Source organism: Marmota flaviventris, chromosome 17 (genome assembly GCF_047511675.1).
Source record: "Marmota flaviventris isolate mMarFla1 chromosome 17, mMarFla1.hap1, whole genome shotgun sequence".
NCBI lineage: Eukaryota > Metazoa > Chordata > Mammalia > Rodentia > Sciuridae > Marmota > Marmota flaviventris.
Genome location: NC_092514.1, coordinates 23,755,801 through 23,782,393, shown reverse-complemented (window position 1 = coordinate 23,782,393; position 26,593 = coordinate 23,755,801). Strand labels below are relative to the sequence as shown.

General features: G+C 40.0%; 1 protein-coding gene across 2 annotated transcripts in view; it reads right to left on the bottom strand.

Annotated features, from left to right (window-relative positions):
• The window catches only part of Stx8 (syntaxin 8), a 257,620-nt gene that overhangs the window by 21,788 nt on the left and 209,239 nt on the right, over positions 1 to 26,593 (bottom strand). The window lies entirely within an intron of this gene.

The following is a 26,593-nucleotide window of genomic DNA, read 5'->3' as shown; positions in this document are numbered from 1 at the left end:
TTTTATGCCCAGCACATAGTATAAACACACGTCTAGTCATACTGAGGAGAGAAGGAGCCTGTCCCTTTGTCATAGCAGACCTCCAATGATGTCACCTCCATTCACTGCTAGCCTCATACACTTAATCATTCCCAAAGACAACCTTCTATGAACAGCATATCAGCTGGGATCTGTAAAACTTAACCTTTGCATAGGGAAGCTTCTGCTTTCAGAGTCTGCTGGCAGTGTAGTAACAGGCAGTATTCCCAAGGGAAAAATCAGAGCAAGAACTGGGGCCTTCCAGCCCCATCAGGACCCTGAGACATGCTGCAGGCATTGTGAGCAGATCAGACAATGCCACACATGTTAAGAGGAAGAGCGAGGAAAAGGACATCTACCCTATCCTCATAAGTGATTTGAAGCCAGGGACAAGATACCAAGATACCTAAATTCTAGGATATGGTTAACCTAAAAATTTGCGCAAAGATTCTATTATTAAGAAGGGTGAACAGGAGTATTGAGGACTGAGGATTCACTGTAGCAGAGCTAAAAGACTGAACAACAGCTTCATCCACAGGAACCAACCTGAAATGTGGTTCAAATCACTCGTTATTTATTTATTTTTTGGTACTAGAAATTGAACCCAGGGCCTAAGCTACATCTATGGTCCTTTTTATTCACTTTTTTTTAAATTTTTGGTATTGGGGATTGAACCCAGGGCACTTAACCACTGAGTCATATCCCCAGCCCTTTTTATTGTTTATTTTGAGACAGGGCCTTGCTAAGTTAGCTAAGGCCTTACTAAATTGCTGAGGCTGGCTTTGAACTTGCGATACTCCTGCCTGAGCCTCCCAAGTCACTAGGATTATAGGCATGTGCCATCATGCTTGGCTTCAAATCACCTATGAGGATAAGGTAGATGTCCTTTTCCTCTCTCTTCCTCTTAACATGTTCAATGTGTGGGCCTAGGGATGTAGCTCAGAAGTTAGAGTGAGTGCTTAGGACACATAAATCCCTGAATTCAGTCAACAACACTAAAAATAAATAAAGACGTTCAATGTGTAAGGGGCTTAAATAGACCATAAAGATAGAATCATAGCAGAAGGCATGCTGATGACCACAACGGAGTTTCAGAGGTTACATATTAGCCTATTCAAGCCAATATCAGGGATTTGCCTGTCACTCACTATGCACAGAACACAAAATATCTGCCTTTCAAATATGTGTCTTTAGTGCCAATAATAAAAGGTGTTTGGGGATAATAGTAAAAAGATGTCATCAACTCCTGCTTATGCATTCTTCTGGAAAAAATAGAATAGATGGTCCAGAATGTCAGATTTGGCTTTGAAATATTTGCTGGCTTACATTAAACATGGTCTGTCAGATATTTCAGAAGTCATTTCAAAGCAAAACAAAAAAAAGTGAGTTATGACACATTCCCAAAGAAACGATCCAGTTTTCCCACCTTGGCCTCCTACTCTCAACATGCCACGCTCACTCGCACTGCTATGCCTTGGCAGGAATCATTCATGCTGCTTCAGAGTCTGCCAGCTTCCATGCACCCAGCATATGACACTGGCTTTAGGCCTCAGCTCAAAACACTACCAGGGAAACATCTCCCTATGCCTACAGCCTCTTAGGACTGCTTTTCCTATGCTGCTTCTGCATACAGAAAATAAACACCACAGAAATGAATGTACGGCTTGGTTAACTTAACAATTCACTAGGTTTGTGAATTACCATTCCAGATAGTCTATAAATTCTTTAGAGACAACTGGCCATGCCTGTGCACCTGCATAGTACTACTTGTGCCTTGCACAGAGGTCACATGTACAGGCATGTATTACTTAATGACAAGAATACATTCTGGACAACTGCATTGTTGGGCAATTTCATTGTTGTGCAAACGCTGTAGAGTATACTTATACACATTAAGATGGCCATGACATCAGTAGGTGATACGATCTTTTGCAGTTATTTGGGACAACTATTGTATATTGTATATTATATACACGGGCTTTGGTTGATTGGATAGCAGCTCATAGTTTAGATCATTTGGAGTCAGTAGCATGGAATTTCCAATGACTTTCTTACTCAGTGGTAGTTAACATGAGACTATTTTAGCAGCTAAGTTGGTATTTGGCACACAATAAGTGCTCAATAAGTACACAATGAATAAATGAATCAGTGAAGAAACAATAAAGAGTATAAACTATCAATAAAACAGATAATTAAGGAGTTTTGGTTTTAAAGAATTATAAAAGGGTTCAAGTAAAATAAGCACCATATTGCCAAATTCAAAATTGCTACTTTCCCATTGGTGGTGACTTGAGTGTGGCACTATAAGAGAACACACTCTGTTCTTACCTTTCAAATCAATAAACACAGTTATATTATGGTGAAATGTGGGAGTTTCACCAGGTACTTACAGTTTTCTTTCTGAGATGATTTGCCCTTTTCTCTTTTAATCATAGCCTCAGTTTACATTTAATTCATTCTCTTTTTTATTACCCTCTGTTTGAAGATATTTTTGAGAAGGAAGTTACTAAAAATCACCTGATGACAAAAAGGTTTATGCTGAGACTACAGCCACTCATGGTGTAATGGAGAACAAGTGTGCTGGTTCACCTGAGGGTCTGTTAGAAATGCACCTCAAGGGTCCACCCCAGAATCTGTTTCAACAAGAGTCTTCTGAGCCTGAAGTTTGAGAACCACTGCTTTAGGTTAGGATCAAAACTCATAAAATAAAAAGTTAACACCATAGGAACAATGCGGCTTTCTCCAGGAACTGCAAAGATAATGGGACAGGGGTCCCCAAGCAGTAGGAAGGCCATTGTCTTGGGGGTAAGGCAGGTACCCAATGACTATCCTTGCTGATGACGTACAGTCTTGTGAGAAGTGGGGCAGCTTGGGACGCACCTGACACACAAACCTGTGGCAATTCTCCCCCACCCCACACCAATAATCCCTTGGCTCATTCCCTCTGAACAAAGAAAGGTAGTTCTGGGCTGAGGAGGTTTACAGGGTTTAGAGCTGCAAATGGAGGGGCCAAAGGACTATTCCTGCTTAGAATAAAAAGCTCAAAGAAAAATCTCTGCCAGGTTGCCAGACTTCTCCACCTCACATCAGGTGGACACAGATGGCCTTGGCTGCTAAGAACTCTCACTATTCCTTCTCACAGAGCCTAAGGAAAGGCCATAAGGGAGAAACAAGAACTGGAGACAAGGAGAGTTGAGACTATAGGCAGGAAGAAGCTGGCGCAGTTGCAACCTCAAATGTGACCACTGGATGCTGATGGGCCAGTGTGCATTTATGTCTCCGTATTGGGTCCTCATCTTGGATTACATTTGTATTTCTAGAGCCTCCAAAGAATAAAGATTCCAGATTCCAAAGGTGCAAGCTAAGTCCCAGGAGGAGGGTCCTTCTCACTGATGGAGAGCTAGGCACAGCTATCTGCTGCTCCAGAGGGTACCCCAAAATAGTGTGCTAGAGAGCTAGTTTCAGAGTACAGGCAACTCCCTACAAACGGCTTTCCTCAAGTACTGTGGGTGAGGAAATGGGAGAGGGAATGGCTAATGATTAGTTCCTTATGGTTCCTACATTCTTGCAGTCTATTCTTTACACCCGCTGGAACACTTCTGCATTCTTGATAGCAGGATTGCAATATGAGTTCTTTTCCTTCTGAGCACTGTCTTTTATTGACACACTAAAATATCCTAGGAGCAGGCTTTGCCTTCTCTCCCTCCTGGCGCCCCTCCTTCTCCACTGCCATACTCTCCACACCATTCCTTGTTCTCTTTCTAAGAATGCAATAAACATTTCAGCACAATCTTTTCAATCCACATTATTTATAATATTCTGAACATCCATCGAGCCTGGCTAGAATGCTAAGTAATAAATCAAACTTAACAACAACAAAAAAGGAAAGGGGGGGAAGTCACCCTCTGGCTAGGCTAAAGCCTGAGACGTTTCATTCCCCCAAGGGTTTAGTTATGTTAGGAAAAGTGAGATGGGGATGAGACTCATGGTTTAGAATGACACAGAATCAGGAACTCCAGTCTATAGGCATAATCATAACTTTGTATAAATCTCAAACAAACTTACCTCTCAAGGGTGTCATGGGGATAAATGAGATACGTGGGAAGCATTCTGAGTGCCTCAAATAAAAGCAACTGGGTCCCAAAGGTCATCTCCTTGGAATGGAGAAGGCTAAAAGCTCCCCCCTCCCCACTGAAGCCACAGTCTTTGCTAATTAACATCCCCTCAGCAGGTTTCAATAAGGTGGGGGGTGTGCCAGGGCACTAAGCGTGATTAGGACAGCTTGGTCCCTATGTCCCAGCTCCAGTGACTACCCTCAGTGGGGACCCTTCCCCCCATTGCTATGAGGACCACACCAGGACACACACAGTGGGAGGTCTCTCTTCAGAGGATTCTGCTCCTGCGGGGCTGTGCAGGGGGGGGGTGTGATGGTGGGGTGGGATGGGGGGGGGGAGTGGAACCTGTCCCACAGCCTGACTGCCTGGCACTGCGCAGGTTTATATAGTCTGACTTTCTCCTTACAATGGAGAAAGGATCTGGCTCAAGAGCTTGCTGATGATTTCAGAATTTATCTAAATGAGTATGGAGGCCAGCATAGGCTATTGGCTAATTGCATAATTGGCTGGAGGCCCTTCTGCTTTGGCGATTTCCCACCCAGTCCGAAGTCTCGCATTGGTAATCCAAGCTGTTCAGCCTTGCCACGAAGCGGGCGTGTGTTTATGTGGCTAGACCTCAATTCGGCGGCTCTGTTGGTGTATAGTCTAACACGTCCCGCAATCTGCTCTAAGTGGTCTCTTTTGACAGTTTCCTGGATATGAGGTGCTGCTTCTTTTCCCTTCTTGTCGAATGGTACTGAATATAAGATTAGAGTAACTGAATCGCAACCCATATTTTTATCATTTCAGTCTCATGTTGGCTCTGGGGAAATGACTATCAACTGTCCTCAATCATGAGATTTTTTCTACCGCAGTCCGATAAGAAGGTGATTTTTCTTATTCAAATTGTCAAATGTGCCAACTAATCTAGCTTTACCTCATTGGGCTTATTATAGGAAAGATAATGTCTTCATGTTCAGATCCCTCGCCTGTCTGCCGATTTGGGTTGATCCTGGCCAACATTCTAGGTGACATTTGATACCAGCTTTGCTTTGGTCATAACTTCTGGCAATAAATATATAAAAAGAAATTATGAGTGATGTCTTCATTTGTTTAAACAAAGTCTCCAAAAAATATAATTTCTTTACCACATTCTGAAGTCACAGAAACTAACACAATCTTCATTACTTGACTATTAAGGTTAATGGACTGTTTACAACTTCCTTTTCTTTGCTGCTGATAACCCAACCATCCTCTTAGATCCAGCCTATCAGGCTGGGTGGTTTACCCAGATCTCTTGGATCCTTTCCTCAGTGTATACCACTCTTATTCCAAGTATCCATGAGAACCTCTTTCCCTTAAGCCATTGCTTCTGAGGTAGAACGGGTCTGTCTTCATAGCTTCCCCACCTCCTCTGCATGGAGTGCTGGCCCAAATGATGCAAGCAGACCATCCCCTACTCTCTGATGCTGCTGTCAGTGCCCACTCCCTGGTCAATGGAGTTCTACCCTTAGCCATTTACATGTGTATCTTCTGTTTACTCGTAAGGAATGGGATTCAGAGCAAACTGCTTGGGTTCAAATCCTGGCTATCCCACCTCCATCTGTGGGATTATGAGCATTCTATTTAACATATCTGGACCTCATCTATACATGGGACGTACTGGGCATAGTGTCCACAACACTGTATAGGTGCTCAATGAACAATTACTTTTCTTACTATGAAGGCTTTGCCAGTCATGCATCATGGCATGCCTACAGACCCTTCAAATGGGATCTAGCAAAACTCTGGCCAAGGCAGCTATTGTTAACATATACCCCATGGCCTCATCCACAGAGCCACAGTGACTGGGCATACAAAACAAGGTCAGTCAATTCACAGCCCAGCACATGAGGCTAAGCTGGATAAACATTTTTTCCTCTGGAATTTAATTAGAAAATAAGGAGCAAGGCAGGTTGACATGGTCTGCCTGGGTTCCTAAAAATGGGAACATGTATCCTTATAATAAATCTACCTTTATTTTTGCAGAAATGTGATTCTCTGCCCCCCTTCCCATGAAAAGATCTCCTAAAGAACAAATGTTTAACATATATATCTCAGTCTACAGATAAATGTGCTTTAACCAAAGGATGGATTTTGACTAAAGAATAAATTTCAGGTTGCAAGATTCAGGGTCATCAGCAGGATGTTGCTTCTGAAATTAGACCTTTTATGCCAGTGATAAGAGTTCCAACACATAAACAAAATTAGTTTTAATTGGAGTCAACTTTTAGCTTCCATTTCTATTTCAAATTTAGGTTCCACAATGTCTGTAAGTTGAATCAGAATGAACATCCTTCAAGACTTAGGTTGAATACAGAGCACACTATTTTTGGTTAACTTCCCTGTCACACTGGAGACTATCTTTACCTCATTTTCTCAGGAAGACCTGAAGCTCTATGGAGCACAGGATGTGGGAAGAGGTAAAAGGGAAGAAATAGCTGAAATGATAGATGATGAGGATTAGTAAAAGTGGAACTTAAATGGTTCATGATGGGATTCAAGCTGTGCAGAGAGAAGACAGACAGACTCTATCCACTGACAACCAACTCTGAGCCAAGTACCAGGGTAGATGCTGGGAATACAACAGTGTTTTGATAGATAAGATACCTGTTCCAAAGGAATTTACAGGATAATGTGGAGATAGATATTCAAATAATGACACAATGGAACAATTACAAATCATGGATAATTGCTAAGCAGGACATAAGATGCTATGATAAGAGCTACTTTAATGCGGTGGCCTTCTGGAGGAGGTGATCAGTTGAAATCTAAAAGTGAAGCAGAACAGAAACCATTCCAGCCCAAGGGAGCAGAAGCACTGCGCACTTCAGGATTCACAGAATGGAAAGAAACAAAGCCACTGTGGCTACAACTGACCAGTGAGGAGGACAGAAATGAAGGTAGGTTTGGTGAGAGAGTCAAAACTAAGTCCTGCAGAACCTGGAAGGCTCTGGTAAGGAACTGGATTTGAGAAACCACTGATGAGCTTAAGCAGAAAATGGCAATATCCCATTCATAGTCCCTTGTACCATTGTGTGGAGACTGGACAGGAGGGTACAGTGTCTGGGTACAAGCCAAGTCAACAAGATCTGTTGTTAAAGGGAACTACCTCAAAGAACTACTTGAGGCCAGGTGCGGTGATGCACGCCTGCAATCCCAGCAGATCAGGAGGCTGAAGCAGGAAGATTGCAAGTTCAAAGCCAGCCTCAGCAAAAGCGAGGTGCTAAGCAACTCAGTGAGACCCTGTCTCTAAATAAAATACAAAATAGGGCTGGGGATATGGCTCAGAGTTCAATCCTGAGTACCCCTCCCCCAACAAAAAGAAGAACTTGACAGAACGATCACCATAGCATTCAGGCAAGAGTGAGTGTGACATGGAATGGGGTGGTGGCAGTGGCAATTAAGAGATCTGAAATGTATTTTAGAATAGAATTACCAGGGCTTCCTTTTGGATAAGAAAGGGGGGTCATGGTGAGAGAAGGGGACTGGACACAGAGTCTGTAGTGCTAAATTTTTTCTGTAATGCTCAAAAAGATAGTAATGCTGAACTTAAGGGTTTAGATGTAGATTCTCTGGACATTGAACATATCCATGTGAGCAGAGCACCCAAGATGTGCTGCCATGCTTCACCCATACATAACCCCCCGTCCCTGCCCCCACCACTGACATGATCCTACTAAAAAGAAAAAAGTTGTTCTAAACCAGAAGAGAAGGTTGTGCAAAAGGAAAAGAGATCCAAATGAAACTGAAGCAACAAAAACTAATGGCATCAGAATAAATTCAATATAAAACATACGCAAATAAGACATCATCATCAACATCAGCAAAATATTTAGGCTAATTATAATGAAAAGAATAAAAATGGCAACAGGATTTTTCAAGAGCTTGCAACTAGGGCTATACCCATTTTTCAGACAAGGAAACTAAGGTTTGAAGAGGTTAAGAAAGCAGAATATATGCTAAAGAGATTAATGTGGTGGCACAGTAAGGCACAACATGATAATTCTTAGATGATGCACACAGAGTTGTATATGCATAGAGGAGCCCGAGATAAGGAGCAGAGTAGATCTCAGAGGGCATGAATTTGGGCAATGGAGTGTCTCTGAAAGGTTTTAGTAGGGAGAGTAATGGCGGAGGAAAGGGGTTGACAAAAGCAAATCTGCATTTTCCAAAGCTGAGCTTCAATGTAGAGAACAATCTGGAAGAAACATCACTGGATCCACAGTGAGGAGTCAGGAAACAACAGGAGTAGTGCAGAAGATGCCAGGGAGCTGAAGGAAGGCCGAGATGGGGAGGAGGAAGCATATAGGTTCTGCAGATACCAAGAAGTGGAATCAACAAGAATTGGCATCGGATGATATTTGGGGGCTAAGCAGAATCGGGGATGATGTCCAGGGATTTGGCTTCAGACACTGAGTGTTTGGTGGTCTTGCTCATCAAAATAGAAAATGAGAGAAAGAAAAGCAGAGCTGGAGAAGATCACAAGCCTAGTTCTAGACGACACAACATTTGCTTTTCTTCCCCTAGGATCACAGAGAACTTGTTTGGGGGTAGCAAGCCACTGGAGAATATTTTCCTATTGCAGTGGGGAATTGAGTATAGACCAACATTGACTTTGAATATAGTAAGTGTAAAGCAGATGTAGTCCATTGGAGTGGTTACAACAGTGTTGTTAAAATGGCTCAGGTATGAGTCTAGCACCAACAGCTGATAGAGTTCTCCCAAGAAAGGTCCTCCTTGGGGTTGTCTTCCCACTCTCCTAGCGGTGGCCAAGTCAGATTCCATTCCCCTAATTTCCTCCCTCTACCTCAAGACTCTAGCATACATATTTTGGGTTTTGTACATTTGATTTTTTTGGTTGGTAATGATGACTATTTTTTATATTATAATCTCTCCTCCTTTAGTATTCTAGAATTAATTCCTTCATTCACTATTTCTTTCAATCATACTGTTTTGAAATACGGTAAGAAAGTTTTCAACAGAAACCCATGCAGTTGGAAGTGAACCCTTTTATTAAAAAAAATTACTGTTACAGGTTGGATCTTAAGTGTTCCCCAGAGGTGTTTAAGGCTTGGTCTCCAGCAAATGGTGATGTTGGGAGCTGGTAGAATGGTTAGGAGATGAGATCAAATGGAAGAAAGTTAGGTAACGGGGGCAAGCCCTTGAAGGGGATAATGGGACTCTGGCCTCTTCTCTTCTTTGCTTGCTGGATGCCATAAGGTGATAGCTTTGCTCTACCATGTGCTTCCTGCCATGATATTCCGCCTTGTCAGAGACACAGAAGCAATGAAACCAACCAACTATGGACTGAAATTGTGAGTCAAATTCTTCCTCCTTTAAGTTGATTTTCCTCAGATATTTTGTCACAGAGGCAGAAAGTTAACATAATTAGCATCTCCAAATATATGCGTTTTTCACCTATTACCATCCACATCATCTTATAATTGCGACTTAAATATTTATCATAGTATAAAGAAAAAGGTGAGCCAAGGGAAAGCTAGCCTTTTTTCTCTATTACACACTCCTCTCACCAAGCTATATTGCCAAGAAGGTTGAAATTCCTCTTACCTGGTGGCAGCATACCCAACTTAAAAATTCTGAGAACGATCTAGGCAAGGAATAAATTCACAGACTTGAATATATGGAGACAAATCTTTTTTCCCCCTCTTACCAAATTTTAAGAATTATAATTCTTACCAAAATTTAAGAATTACACATATTCCTTACCCTAGTAAATGGATATCTAAGATCCCAGCATAGGTTGGGGTGAAAGTCAAGAGCAAGGGAGTTTATGTACTTGTCATAGAACCTAAATAGGGGATGACAGAGTCTGGGAAATCTAATAGGAATCCTCAAGAGAAAAAATGGAGCACTCAAAGACCCCAAGTGATCAGTGTCAAGGAGAATCTATCACATGAAGCTCACAGCTCTGTTCATGCTAACATGGAAACCTCTTACTATCAATTAGCATCTGTGGGATAACTGGCAATTACTTTTCTTGGACAGGGGTGTAGCTTAGTAGTAGAGCACTTGCCTAGCATGCACAAGGTGCTGGGTTCAATCCCCTACACTGCAATTTTAAAAAAAGAAAGAAAGAAATTATGTTTCATAAATGAAAGAGGTTATTTTTTTCCCTTTCTATAAATATTTGAACTTTTTCTGTGTTTGAAATAGAATTCTCATGTCAATAGGTTAAAGTACAAACTGAAGAGAAGTACTCACTGGGAAAACTTGGAATGTAGAGTTTGTGTGATGGTTGGAGAGATATTCTTTTTATTTCATGAGCTTCAATTATATGCATCTTTTCAAATTAAAAACAAATTTTTGACTAAATGTTTCCAACAATTTGGGTCTCTATGGATTAAATTACAGTTCTTTTTCTATTTTTTGGAATTATTAATCAAACACAAATTTATTACAGTGTCTTTAGAAAAGTCTAATGGAAACTGTAACCTGAATAATATTTGAGGATTTTCTTTTGAAGCTGAAAGCCAGCAATTACAGTACTGGAAAAGGCTATTTTACTGTGGTGCATTTCCTCAGGAGAGGAAATGATTTTTGAGAATACTGAAGCCTTTTTTATTCTAAAGCAGGCTAGCAACACCTGTATACAATCTTTCTAGACAACAATAAGACTTTTCTGAGGTTTCATGTCATGACCATTTAATTTAATAGCTCTGAGAGTTTAAACAGGACACTAATACCTCAGTTAACTGGCACGATTGGTGAACTGGGGATTCCAGTTAACTTAATTTTTCCATCAACTAATAGTAGCCCATTTATGCAATGAAATTTCCTCAGCAGGATACAGGGGATCTGGACAGCTCTTTTCAGGTATGTACAATTGTATGGTTTGTCTCCTTCTTAAATCAGCATTTTGCCTTTCATAAATCTTCAAATTAATAAACCAATACTCAACCATATAGAAGAAGGCTCACCAAAACAAACAAACAAACAAACAAAAAGGTTAAGTTTAACTCTAAAAGCCTTAGCAAAACAAACCCAGAGACAAAATATTTTCCTCACAATTCATACAGCATCCACTTAATGTGCCAGGCACTGATCTACACCCTGGGGATACAGAGATAAACAATACATATTTTTTTGGACTTCAGAAGCTCACAGTTTACATATTGAAGAAGTAGGAAACTTCAGAAGATATGAGAAATGACAGTTGTTTAAAGATTTTTTTTTCTTTAAAAGCATTTAAAGCTACTTTGGCTTTTGAAAAGCCAAGGCAAATGAAAAATACTTTTTGAAACAGTTGAGAAGAAAATAAATGTAAAGTTGCCTCTAGATCTTTTAATCAGCAAAACAATGGTTGATTTTACATCCAGACTTCCCCTTAACAGAACTGGAAAGCTTCTCAAGTTCTTAGAAATATGATAGGTAAACAGGTAAAATTAACCTTAAAAAGTTTTTGATTCAACTTGGTTGGGGCCCAAAGATCCTAAATATCCTTCTTAGTCTATTCCTTAGTTTTATGTTTTAATTAACAGATGCAAAGTCTTGCCAAGTCATGGTTGAGGCTGGGTTTACTTCCTTTGATGGTTTCTAGCAGGCAACCTTGGCTGTAAGATCTTTCTGGAATCCTAGGTTCCATTCTTCCCAGGCCTCAACCCTGGAGATTCTGATTCACTGGTTCCAGGATGAGCCCCAGGAATTTATATTTTTAGCAGGAACATCATATGATTATTATCATCAGGGGAATTTAGAAAATATGGACCTGGTTAATATGCCTACTAACCACAAGTTGGTAAGGTGCTTAGAGGGAAAAGCAGATTCTCAGGCCCCAATGTCCAGAGAATTAGGTTCAGTAAGCCTAGTCTGGGCTCATGAATCTGCATTTTAAAACACCTCAGTTAGCATCTAGTTGACAGAAAGACTGTCTTTAGTGCTGATGCACCACCAACTATTCTGTGTATGATGAATACAAATCCAGAATCCATAAAAAGCAATGAAATACGAAGCAGTGATTTAAAAAAGGAGGTGTATCTAGGGCATTTCCATGTACCTGGGGCCCAGGACTGCTTGTGTCTTCGATGCAGCAATTTCTGATTTGAGCTGGACTAGTCCATTTCTATGAGGGCTGCCTGTAGAATAACGGTCAAGTCCAAAGCATTATGGCATGATGCCCATGTGTATGAATATGCGGCAAGTCTAGGGTATCTATGGATGTAAAGTGGATAATCCAAAACAGTCCTCACTGTAGATAAATACAAAGTGGCAAGTTTTTTTTTTTTGGGGGGGGGGGAGCGGGTACTGGAGATTGAACTCACGGGTGCTTTACCATTGGGCCATATTCTCAGCCTTTTTCGTTTTTTTTTTTCATTTTGAGACAGGGTCTCACTTAGTTGCTTAGGGTCTTGCTAAATTGCTGAGGCTGGCCTCAAATTTGTGACCCTCCTGTTTCAGTTTTCCTGCACTGCTGGGATTCAGGCTTGTGCCACCACACCGGGTGCAAAATGTGTTTTGGAACGGTTATGGTCTGCTTATATCATGCCTGATAATCACAAAAGATATTATTACATGTACCATCCATTGCCTGGTTGTAAATGAACACACTGTTTACTACAAATTTTGCTGAAATAAACCTGTCTTCACATACAGTTGCTAAGGTGCTTGTGCTTAGGAAAACAAATATTTTCAAGACAAATGATGCCTTCACATTTTCCCTTTGAAAGTGACTAATTTAAATACTTCTGAAAAGTTGCAATAGACTTCTTCTGAAACCCCTATGTTAGGGTACTTCACACTTGCCAAAGACTCTATGGACCTCTTTAGAAATGCCAAGGGAAATATCAGACTAGTAAGGTCGAGAAAATAGGGCAAGGTCATAATTAGAATGAAAAATTGCACTTGAATGCTCCCCATGAAATCAACCTAGGTTTCACCCAAATGGTTGAACCCCAAAAGCACCTGAGCAGTTTAGCTGTTGATCTCAACCCCTGCCCACAGGGCTCAAATTTGCAACTTGCATATTCAGTAGGAAAACAAAGTTATTTAACAGCACAGGATTCTTTTCTGAAAAGAAGAAAGGCACATGTTTCGGCCCACACACATACACTGATCTTTAACTTCTAAATATCGGTGCACAACACACAATTATTTTGGCTTTGGAAGACTATACTGTCTGCTATTTCCGGGTGGGCAGTTACAAAAAAATATTGTTTCGAACATGCCAGAGCTGACGATTTTATGCATGTGTAGTACAAGCGGTTCTTTTTCATTTTGGAAAGAAAAAGCACTTAAAAAAGGTTTGGTGGGGAGGCTTGGCAGCGGTATTTCACCTCAATACATCTTTCAAGTTTGATAGCTTGTAAGCTCACGGCTTTGGTTCTCGTCTTCAACCTTTAGACAACTCTAAGCTGTCCACAGCAGCTGCAGAGGGTGAGACTTTAAATGAAATAAAGAAATAATTGCTTCAGGGAACAAAGGCAAGAAAAAAAGCCCCGTTAGCTGAACTACGTGGCCCCAAGGGATTGTGTGTGGTATGTATTCCTGATTAATAATGTTCCGTGTGGCAAGAAGGAATCTCTCTGCAATCCCAGAGAATCAGAAAAAGTGTGATGTGCTGGAAAGAGTGTGGGCTTCAGAGGCTGGCCTGGGTTCATACTGCACTCTGTCACTCCTCAGCTACATGACCCGGAGACAGGGCCTTTGCCTTTCAGGGTCTTCATTCCTTGTCTGTAATAACACTACCTGCTGCACGGGGCTGCAATGAGGACTAGAGGATGCAGTACTCCATGTGCTGACATGGCAAACTGCACACCTATAAATATCTCTGCTCCCTCCCTAAACTCTTCCTAAAAGGCAGAAGGAGGATAGAATACAAATATAGATTTATATAAATCTATAGACCAAAAGAATAGGAGAGAAAATAACATCCAACCAGATATAGCAATCAAATGTGGCAAGATGGAAAGTAAACGGTAAGTGTTAAGTGACTTAGAAGACAACGAGACCTGAACAAAGTAATTGAAAGCGAGGCCAGGAATCCAAAGCAGAAAGTGGTTGGTACACTAGGATCATGGAAAGACTCAGGCCTGGGAGGCATGGAGTACCTCTGAAGGTGATGCTAAAACACTGGGGGACCAGTTAAAGAATATTTGAGGACCAGAGTTCTGCCCAAAATTCCCTCTGCCACCCTGCTTAACAAACTACTTCTGCCCTCTATTCTCAGCACCACAGGGGCTCAAAATGCAGGGGCAACACTCACAGAAGGAAGGATAAGACAAAAGGATAAAAGGGAGATTAAGGGGGCTGGGGTTGTGGCTCAGCCTAGCACGTGCGAGGCGCTGAATTCAATTCTCAGCACCACATAAAAATAAATAAATAAAATAAAGGTATTGTGTCCAACTAATATATATATATATATATATATATGAGAGAGAGAGAGATATTAAGTAATAGTTTTCATACAGAATGGTGAGCTTGCTGACCCCTCGCCTATTAGGCTCCCAGACACTAACAGTTAAGTTTTTTTGTTCATCAGGCAAACTATAGGGCACCTCTCTAGAAATGGACGAACCAAAAAAAAAAGACACACAGATACTAACATTTGGGATCCCCAATAAAATGAATACGTCCTTCCCTGTCTGGTAATCCTTCCATGAATCCCAAACTCAACAGACCCAGTCCATGCCTCTGGAACTTTCACGTGCCTTTTCAGTGATAGATTTATTTTATTTTATTTTAGGCCCTATAAATTGAACCCAGGGTACTCTACCACTGAGCTATCTGCCCCCTCCCTGACAATACTTCAGAATTTTTTTTTGAGACAGTGTCTTGTAAATGGCCCAAACTGTCCTTGAACCCGCGATCTACCTGCCTCAGTGCTTCACTCTTAGATATTAATGGGTAACCAAACATCACTAGATATTTGACAAAACAGGACAATAAACAACAAAAGAAAACAAAAACAAAACCAGGAAAAGGAATCCAATGGAGAGACACATTGCAAAAAAACAAAAACATCTAAGGAACAATAATTCTCAAAGAGATAAGGAAAAATTCTGTATTTATGAAACTAGACCAGAACATTTAAAAATCAGTAAAGAAAACATGGGAGTTAAAAAATAAGACAGCAGAAATTATAAAGAAATCCAATTGAAGAATTTTGAGATGTAGTTGAAGAAATGTGACAGAAGTGAATAAAAAGACCAAATGAAAAAGAGGAGAGAAAATAGTAAGGAAATTAGAGGATTAAATTAGAAAGCCCAATATTCAACTAATGGGTGCATCAGAAGGAAAGAAATGAAAAAACAGAGGAGAGAATTCTCAAAACTATAAGAACAACTTTTCAGAACTAAAAGACATAAATTCCTAATGTGAAGGGTACACAATATATGCCAATGCAGTAACAGGGTATAAAGGAAGGAATTACTTGAAAGCCCTCTGTGTGAATTTTTTTAATGCTGGGGTTGAAGAGAGGATCTGGAAAGCAAAACAGAGCATATGACAAGGTTCAGGAAGCAGAATAGCACTGGAATTCTCAATATCAACACTGGCAGCTAGAAGACAATAAATAATACCCTCAGAATTCTGAACACAAATTGCTTCCCACCTAACATTCTATAGGTAATCAATTAAGTGGGTAGAATGACATGCACTGCCTCAACACATTTACTTCTCAGGTACTCTTTCTCAGAAGGCTAGGGGAGGGTGTATCCCATCACAGTAAGGGGGTAAACCCAGAAAGAAGAAAGTGAGTGTAGGAAAGAAGGGCTCCACTAGAAGAGAGGTACGAAAAGTCTTGGTACTTGAGCCGGCGCAATGGTGCACACCTGTAATTCCAGTGACTCGGGAGGCTGAGGCAGAAGCATTGCAAGTCAAAACCTCAGGAACTCAACAAGACCTTGTCTCAAAAAATAAAAATAAAAAGGGCTGGGGATATAGCTCAGTGGCAAAGCACCCTTGGGTTCAATCCCCAGTACCAAAAAAAAAAAAAAGGTGATGCTCATACTGGAGAGATGTCCTAGAATAGAGAAGGAGAGCAGAAGAGAGAGAAGAGAAACACAAATGTTACAGTCCCCCTGGTCTGCCCAGTAAGTGTATATGAGCACAGGCACACACAAAATCTCAGTAACTAACAGCACATTTATCATAACACAACTCTTCCAAGTGCAACCCAAACTGCATTTGCTTCCTTTCCAAAGGGAGAAAAGTCTCGAATCCTATCTTCCTACCATATACAGAAGGAAAGTCATGAGGCTGGTTACAAGAAAAATGGACCTGTTCAATTTAACAAAGTTTACTTGAGCAAGAGAAAGGTTCTAGAACTGGACAGCTCTCCAGACCAGAGATGGTTTCAAATGCCCTCCTTGCAATGTGGTGGACTACTTTTATAACCAGAAAGATAGAAAATAAGGTACAGATATGACTTGATGGGTACAGCTTGGCTGTTACCTTACATGGGTATAATCTGGGTGCCTATAACTTGGGATGGACTGAAGGGTCCATTACTATGCACAAGAGTACACTTAGGTTACAACCAGCTTGCATGTCAAGTTAGGCTGTAGTTCACTACACATGAAGTGTCTTTGAAGGCCAAACCCATGTTCAAATACTGGAGGTTGGTTTAGGCCAATTTTATTCTGGTTCAACAGGGCTCTGTTCTACAAGTCCCACATCTCTGGTTGATGGGCATTCTTTCCAATACATACTATGACTGAATAATTTAGTTACCTCTAATATATCTAATATATATTCATAGATGAAAACCCTGATGAAGCTATCATTTGGAAAGGGGAAAATGGAGAACAGAAAACACAGCTGACTAGTTCAGAACACACACCCTTCTTATCAGGCTGGAATAACTCTGTTCTCTGGGAGGTTCATTACAGTCCAATATCCTCTGCTGAGCAGGATTTCTTCATCTAACCAAGGTCAGCTTCAAAAAAAAAAAAGGAATACAGCACAGCTATGTTCAGCTATGTTGAACATAGAAACAAATTCTAGGAAGAAATGAGGATGTCATTAGATAAAGAGGTAGGATCAACCCAAACAAACGGAGAGAAGCCTTGTGTATTTTATAAAGTCACTGTAAATTACATGCTTTCAATTCTGTGATAGATACTCAGCAGCAGAAAAAAAGCTTGCCTCTCTTGAAAAAGTATGTTTCTTTTATTTTCTATTAGATATTATCACTGTGCAACACATTACATGTTCTTTTGTGTTGGTTTTCCAGGATTCTTTTCTCAGTGCTAAATTTAATGCTCAAACGTGGTATGAGTTTAGGGATTTGATACGTTCTATTTATGTTCTCTTCTACATTTAAACATTTTCTGTTTCTTCTTTACCAGCTTTGAGATTATATATATACACGCATATATATTTATGTAAACTCCCCCATGTCCTCTTTGGAATAATAGGTTACAAATTATAAAGCAAATCTGTTTGGGGATAAAAGTTGGGCTATCTTTGTTAAACTTTGTTCTACAAGACTCTTAGAGACTAAGGCGGGGGAGGAAATAAGACTTTGGCTAAGTTGCAAGCCTTGCTAGCCAGTCTTCATTGCTTGCTATTTTATCCCTTTGTCTTGGTCTGCAGCCTAAACTCCATGAACTTATCCATTTATTTATGCTTTTGTGTATATTTTGCTGTTGTTTCCAAGGAAAAGTCCTTTTTGAATTCCTCCAGCCTTGCCTTAGTTGAACTAAGGGGAAATGGGATTGTTTTTCTCATGTGTCTATGTGTTCCAGAGTCTTGGAGGGGGTGCTGCCAGCTAACCAGACCAGAACTAGAATTCAGCAATGAGCCATTAAGAGTTGGGGGCAGAGGCAGAATGAAACCAGCAGGTACAGAACTGGATCAGAGGTGGATGGATGCCGTTTCTGCCCACTGGGAAAATCCTTTACATGGTCAGGGAAGAGCAATAGACAAATAAATGGATACTAAGCATATGAATCCTATAAGGACTGAGTAAGGGCATCTTAAAAGTCAGTGACACATTCCCAATTGTGGTGCCAGCAGGTGGGGCTTGGGTGCTCACTTCTTGGAAGACCCGCCCTAGCAGTTTAGGTGTGTCACCACCGTGTGGGAGAAGAGGGAATAACAGGCACAACTGGGTCTTGGTTCAGAGATTTAGAATGCTTTTCTGAGCCACATCCTAGAAATAGAACCTATTAGACTTGTCTCTTTCATAATGCAAAACAGACTTCAGAGAGATGGACTTAAAGCAGTGAAAATAATAGAAAGCACCCATACATTTCTCTAGCTACTTGCTATTCTCTAGCATGCTTAACCCTTAGGTCTACAGAAAGCAGTGTTCTCTTCTCTTCACTAACTAAAAAGAATCCCACTTAACTTGGGAATCGCCCCCTTCAGCAACACAGCTCCCAGTTCTGGGCTGCAGAATCATATCTCTGAACTACCACAAGCTTGTCTGGAAATGACAATTTCCTTTTGAGTCAACAAGCCTCACTGTTCTTGGGCTGTTTTCCAGAATTTGCTCCCCACTTCCTGTGCCCCAAATGCTGAGACTACCAGATATCCAAATGTAATGCCCTCTCCCCTCTCCCCAAACCCATAGCCTCACACCTGGACAGACAGCAGGTTCTTTGGCTGCTATCTGCAAGACAGATTCAAATAACCTAACAGAAAATGGAACACAATGTACATGTTTATAGCTTTCATTATGGATACTGGTTGGTTAAGCAAATTTAAATTCAACTCACTAACATAAGTGAATTGGGTTAAAACACTAAATAACCCTTGGGAAATGGGAGCCATATACCTCTAGGTCTACCCTGCAGATGAAGGAAAACGATAACAAATACTGAGTGCTTACTATGTGAAAAGCATTGTTCTAAGGGCTGTATGTGTTATAAACCTTCCAATCCTCACAAATCTCCTAACATTAGATAGAGCCCATCAATACACTTGGTTTTCAGGTAAAGAAACAGAACAACGGGACACTCACGGTCACACAGCTAGTAACCTGAAAAAGCTGAACTCCAACCCAGACTGCAGGTGCCTCAGTCTAACCATTGCCTCTCTAATTAGTTTAGGAAGGCTTCAAAGAAGGTCGGGAATTCTAGAGACTTTAAAAAAAAAAAAATCAGAGCATAAGTTGGGCATGGTAGAAGGATGGTTTGTGTTCATGAAGCCACTATGGAGAATTCTCAGAGATCTGATGAAGGTTCTTTGGGTATGCACTACAGTAAGACAGGAAGTATGAGAAGATCTGATTATCTACTCAGAAAACATTGGTATGAAAATATTATAACTAATTTTGAAATGAATGCTGTACTTTGTACTTAGCAAAGAACCTTTATTTATATTATTCACATTAAGCTTTAATCACAGGGTGCTTAACTATTTTAATTGGCTACACTTTATAGTCTTAAGTCTTATTCTCTCCATCTTACAGATAAAGCAAGCAATGAAGATTCTGTGTCCTGGCCCATAAGTGGGCTCATGTTTGGGTCTTCTGATACCTACTGCAGCAGTGTTTACCACAACATCCTGCTAATTTGACTCAGGGGTCAGCAAAGAGCTATTAGGGGGACAGAAACTCCAGGCTAGAAGTTTGGGTGATATTAAAAGGAAAAGAAGAGCAGCTGTCATTTTTAGAGCTCTCACTCTGTGCAAAACCCTATGCTTCCTCCTAATTGCTCAAGAGAGCTGGAAATGGAACAGAGTCACTGAAGGAGAAGATTTCTGCATGGAAGGCAACTGCTGCTTCTTCACCGCGGTCATTTTGGATGATGGGGGAAATCTAAAGCCAGGTATTTCATAAACAAGAGTATGAGTAGTCTTGGATTCTTAGACATCAAGGGCAGACCTCAAACACAGAATCTCTATTTAAAGAATTCCCAGGACAGGGAGAACGCTTGGAAAGGGTTCTTTAAAAAGCAAGAGGGAACACAGGATACCTCAGGCATCAGAAGAAACTGTGGGCCAGGGCCCCTGAGTGTTGGTGTTATAAATGTCAGTCAGGATGCAATCAGATGCAAGCATTGTGCTCCTGCCAATGTGTGTGTTGAAGCTCTACCCTTCGATGCAACTGTATTTGGAGACAGGACTTTTAGGAGATAACAAGGTTAAACGAGGACACAAGAGTGGGGGCACTAATCCCACAGGACTGGTGTCCTTATAACAAGAGACAAGGGAGGCTCCTCCCCCCATACAGGCACAGAGGAAATGCCATGGCAGGACATAGCAAGAAAGCAGCCACCTGCAATCCAAGGAAAGAGCCTTACCAGAAACCAACCCTGCTAGAACTTGATCTTGAACTTGTCAGCCTCCAGAACTAAAACTATCAATTTCTGGGGATTTTTTTTTAATTTTTTTATTTTTGGCAAGGGATTGAACCCAGGGCCCAACATATGCTAAACACAAACACATGCTGTATCACTGAGCAATACTCCCAGCCCCCAATTTTTGCTGTTTTTAAAGTCTCCCATCTGTTATTTTGTTATGGCAACTCAAGCAGACTAATACAAACGAACCTTGGCCTTGCCACCCTCTTGTCTCTCAGCTAATAATTATCTTTGAAAAATCAGAGTCACCTCTTCTATAAAGTCCTTCTCATTCAACATAATCACTTCCTCTGTGATGTTTCCACTTTGTATATATGAAAGTCTCATCATGGAACCATAACACTTTATTGAGTTAGTTAAAAAAAAAAAAATGTCTGTCTGCCCCTCATAGACTTTGGGCCCCTTGAAAGAAGAGGTTCAACTTGATAGTCCTAGTCCCTGGAGTGTAGCAGGCATTTAGTTTGGTCTAAGTGAAGAAATTAACAAATTTAGGGCATTGTCTTAAAATTGTGCATTATGACATGATTTGCTCACTTATTTCTTCAGCAAGCAATAAGTAAATGGTTGGAAGAAAATCAAAGAAACAGTTGAAAGAAGAGACTGAAAAAAATAAGGATTCTAGATGTTGAAGAAATTATTAAATGAAGGATGAGCTATGTAGAAAAATATGAATGCCAGGTATGTGTATGAACTGCTGACCATGTGGCATGATTTTAAGTTATAAAAAAATGTAAAGGATGGCTGTAGAATATAGGGGCTACTTGAGCTCTAAGGTCAGACAATTGGGTGGCTGAATCCTAATTCTGCTAGTATCAGCTGGGTGATTTTAGATGAGCTACTGAGCTTCTCTGGGCTCCACTACCCTCTTCTTATAACATATATGCAGAAAAGTACACAAGTTGTTAAGAGTAGAGCTCATTGAATTTGCTAGTTTGTAGATGAGGATGATGATAAGTCTGTCACACTGAGTGGGTGTGAGTGTTCAATGGCATGATGCTGTGAAGCTTTTGGTATGGTGCCTAAAGCGTACTGCGTAAGTTACCTCTCATTCATTCATTTACATTTACCTCATTTAATTGCAATCCTAAACCATATATCATCCTTGTATATAGCCTGGTAGTATATGCCCAGACATTATGGGAAAAAGGTGAATAATGCTTCTAGTGCAGTTAAGAGAATATAGAAATTCACCTTTAGAACTGAGCATAAGAATCACATTACTGCTACCTTTCCTACCTCTCCAGTTTAACGGAGAGTTTAAAATGTCAAGTAAGCTTAGTGTTATAAGCAGGGGTAAAGGAGGCAACAGAATAAATATGGAAAAATTTTCTTGGTTGATATATAAGAAGAGGTGGGGGAAGCTTTTTATTTCAGCATTTGTGACTTCTCATACAAACTGAATGGGGGTCATAACTACAGAGCCAGGTAACAGCAGGTGCTCAATAAGTGTCAGTCAGGATGCAATCAGATGCACTTTATGAAGGATGATTTGTGACCCCACTATACCCCTTTCTATAAACAAAGAAATCTTCATTATCCAACAAGAGCTTATGGTCACCTAAGTGGGAATAATATGATGAGTAAAAAAGAAGTCCTTTTGGCTACCAAGTGTCTTCCCAGTACAGATTCAGGGAGCCTGAAATCCTATCAGGATGATTTCTGGTTTTGTCAATATCATTCTCTTCCTTGGTTCCCATATAAATGAATGAAATGTCACCGGCTGGGAAAACATTTTCTGTCTCTAGTATGTGAGCATGAATGGACTCAATGGAGCCCTTTGCTCTCCAGCAGAAGATGCTAGGAAGCTAAGGACCCCAAGGACAGAAAGAAGAGTAGATTAAGTATAGGACAGAGTTAAAGGAGGTGGAACTTTCCAACTTCTGCACTCTTGCCCAGGGGCAGGCCCTTGCACAGGACAGTTCCTAGCAATGGCAAAGCTGACAGGAAAGGAGAGCAGGGTTTCCCAAGTCCCTTCCAGCCTCTTTCCCACCACTGCCCACTTGTCTTGTGTTTCCCTCTTCCAAGTAACTCTCTGTAAGCAAATATATTTCTGTTGTTCCACTTTAAAAACAAAAAACCCTGAGTGGCATCCAGCCCTGCAAACATTCCTCTGCAACTCCTCAGAAGATGCAGATTCTTCTAAGTAGCAAGGGCAGATGTGGCTTAAAAGAAAGATGCTTGAGGGGAATTTACAGTCTGTGACCGATTAGCCAGATGCACTAATCTTACCACCTGGTTTTTCTCTCATTGGTGTTTTGAGAGCCCCCTTTCACTTTCATTTGCTCTTCATTCCATGAAGAGGGTCACTTCCCTTTGGCCTGCAGGGGTCATGGACTGAGGGCCATCTTAGGTTCACATATGCTCATGGTCTTCAGATGGCTATGGTGACCAGGACCAGCCCTCTCCAACAAGCATTTAGAACACGCACCGTGACCTTTTCTCTTAGATTCTTATCTCACCACAGTTTTCCACATATATTCCAATTTGAGCTGGTGCAAATGTGTCACGTGATTAATTCTGACCATATGCTACAGAGACTGCTGAATCTTATCATATCTGCATGTCATTTCCAACACAAACTAAGGAACTGAATTTCAACTAGACAACTCCCATGATTTGGGAGGGTAAGGCAGGGGTGCCTGCTCCCATCTGCATTCATCTAAGGCCGATCCTGCTAGTTCTTGCTTCCAGTCCATGAAGCAGAGTTACCTCCATCTCAACATCATCCCTTCGAGTTGTTATTCTGAATGTAATGTAAACTCATCTACTTTCCTTCTGGGTTTGCCTCAATCAACCAGCTTTTCTGACACTGGGAGTTGAAGAGAACTTTAAATGGTTATCTAACTAAGATCTGTGAACCTGGGCATGGCCTGAACATAAATCACACAAGATAAACATTTATCTCACCTATTTTTCACAAATTTCTGGAGTTGAAAATTCCCCAATTGTTTCAAGATCCAAAGAAACTAAACATGACACATAATCACAAAGGCATTATCATGCATTACACTTTCTTCTTTTTCAGATAGGCGTTTACTTTCCCAAGAAAGTGCCATTTGCAAACACAAAACAAAATCACAAATGCCAGTTCTTCTGAGCAAGTTTAACCCCATGAAAACTTTTTTTTAATCTAATGTTTTTTCTCTCTTTATTACTCCTTTGGAGTATGTACATGCTCCTGTGTATGTACATGCTCTTGTGCTTAAGTCATCTGACATCTCTGAAAATGTACAACTTCAGGTTCTTACTACTATTCCACAGATATCCTTACATTTAAAAACCCAAGTCATCCACCACAGCCCTTGTCACCAACCCTCTGTCCTCCTCCAATCAACCTTCCCCCCCTCAATTCTTCTAAATACTTGTAACTTCAAATCAGATCTTTTGCATGTACTTTCTGCTCTTTTCATTTTAGAAAACTTATTTCCCAAAGAATATGGAAGAATGACAAATTTATAATGTCTAATACCCATATTTGGTTGGAAAAGTCAAATATATTAAGTAATGAGTGGGAAGGAAGTATGTCTTCTATGTCTATTGAAATCTCATACAATCTAGTTATTTAGCAAGCATTCAAATAATTTGACTGATGGAAGAGTTCAGATATTAGGTGTCTGAACAACTAATTCAGGAAGTTCCTTGGGTTATATAAAAAATATTTAGAGAGAAAAGCTTTAAAAATTAGTGATTTATATTGGAGGTAACAAAGGATCCATATTTCAAACTACAATAATTGATAAAATCATACTGAGATGAAAATATATACATTTCACTGGGCAGAATTTTCTGAGCCATTCCCACTATATGTGGTTCTTCCAGATGAACTTTAGGATCATGATATCAAGTAGTTCCCAAATTCCCTTTGGAATTCTAAATCAGATTATGTTGAATTCATATATTAACCTGGGAAATACCCATCTCTCTCTGTTTGAGCCAATTTATCCGGGAACGTGGCATATCCTTGCACTTATTCAAATCTTCTCTGTCTGTAGCTATCATTTCTCGTAGCAACTGTCACCCCATCCAGAAAACACCCCCTTCTTTTTTTTTTTTGGGGGGGGGGTACTAGGGATTGAACCCAGGGGTGCTTAATCACTAAGCCATATTTCCAGACCTTTTTATATTTTTTATTTCATTTCATTTCATTTTTGATACTGGGGATTGAACTCAGGGACACTTGACCACTAAGCCACCTTCCCAGCCCTATTTTGTATTCTATTTAGAGACAGGGTCTCATCGAGTTGCTTAGTGCCTCACCGTTGCAGAGGCTGGTACCATTTGGTTTGTGATAATTATTATTTAGTGTGATAATGAATACTCTTTAATTCCTAGTTTCTAAAGAGTTTCTTTTAGGGGGAAAAAAAGAGATGTATAGACACTGAGTTCTATTAAATGTCTTTTGAGTATCTACTAAGGTGATCATAGAACTTTTCTCCATTTATTAATGAGATGAATTATGTTAATATATTTCTGAATACTAGCCTCTGTGCATTCTTGAGCTTAATTTGGCTTGGGCATAGTGCTTTATTCTTTCAATAGAAAATTAATTTGCTCATGTTCGATTTAAGCCTTTTTTTTTTGGATAATGATATTCATAAGTGAAACTGGACTACAGATTTATGTGTCTATGCTATCTATGGGTTTTGATATCAGAGTTATTCTAACTTCATAAAATGAAATAGAAAGCTTTCTTTTTTATTTCTGTACTCTGAAACAGTTCATGTAGTATAAAATTATGTTTCCTGGAAAGTTTGAAAAAAAAATGCCTATAAACTGCATTTCTGAGAGAGAATTCTTTGTATAATTCTCCCATTTCTTTCTCAGATACTATTCCATTTAGGTTTTCTAGTTACTCTTTAAAATATTTCTGGGGGAAAAAACGATATATTTTGGAAACTTAGTGTTTCAGAAGATCTTCTTTAGTAAACTATTAATTGGTGTCAGTCTATAAATAGGACTCTCTTATTTTTTTTGCAGTTCTGAGGATGGAACGTAAGAACTCACAAATACCAGGCAAGTGTTCTATCCCTGAGCATTCTCTTATTGTGAATTCAGCATTTGTTGTTTGTATCCCCTTTCTCATTTTTAATATGGTGCTTTTTTTGCCATTATACTTAATTTATTTAAGCAACTATTTAAACAGCTTTTATATTTATTAATAAACCCACTTTTTTAGGTTTGTATATTTTCAAATGCACTGATTGCTCACTCTCTTCTCCCTCTCAGTTCTGCATTCCTTAAGTCGGTTTTATCTAAATTCCTAACTGGAATCCTGAAGTTATCTACTCTCATTTTTTCCCTGTCTTATATTTTTAGTGTCCCTCTTTATCGCTTTTGATTAACTTTGGCTTGAAATCTATTTTATTTGATATGAGTATGGACACTCCTGCTTGTTTCCGAAGTCCATATGAGTGATATGATTTTTCCCAACCTTTCACCTTCAGCCTATGTATGTCTTTTCCTATCAAATGCGTCTCCTGTAGGCAGCATATTGTTGGGTCTTGTTTTGTGATCCATTCTACTAGCCTGTGTCTCTTAATTGGTGAGTTTAAGCCATTAACATTTAGGGTTATTATTGAGATATGGGTTGTTCTTCCAGCCATATTTGTTTATTTATGTTACTAAACATGGTTTGTTTTCCTCTCTGATTATTTTTCCCCCCTTTACTGTTGGTTTTCATTGTTATTTTCCATTTCCTCTTCCTGTAATGTTTTGCCAAGGATGTTTTGAAGAGATGGTTTTCTAGCTGCAAATTCCTTTAACTTTTGTTTATCGTGGAAGGTTTTAATTTCATCTTCCATCCTGAAGCTTAATTTCCCTGGATACACAATTCTTGGTTGGAACCCATTTTCTTTCAGTGTTTGAAATATGTTATTCCAGGATCTTCTAGCTTTCAGAGTCTGTGTTGAAAGATCAGCTGTTATCCTGATTGGCTTACCCCTAAATGTAATCTGCTTCCTTTCTCTTGTAGCTTTTAAAATTCTCTCCTTATTCTGTATGTTGGGCATCTTCATTATAATGTGTCTAGGTGTGGAACTCTTATGATTTTGCACATTCGGCGTCCTGTAGGCTTCTAGGATTTGGGATTCTGTCTCATTCTTCAAGTCTGGGAAGTTTTCTCGTATTATTTCATTGAATAGATTGCTCATTCCTTTAGTTTGGAGTTCTATACCT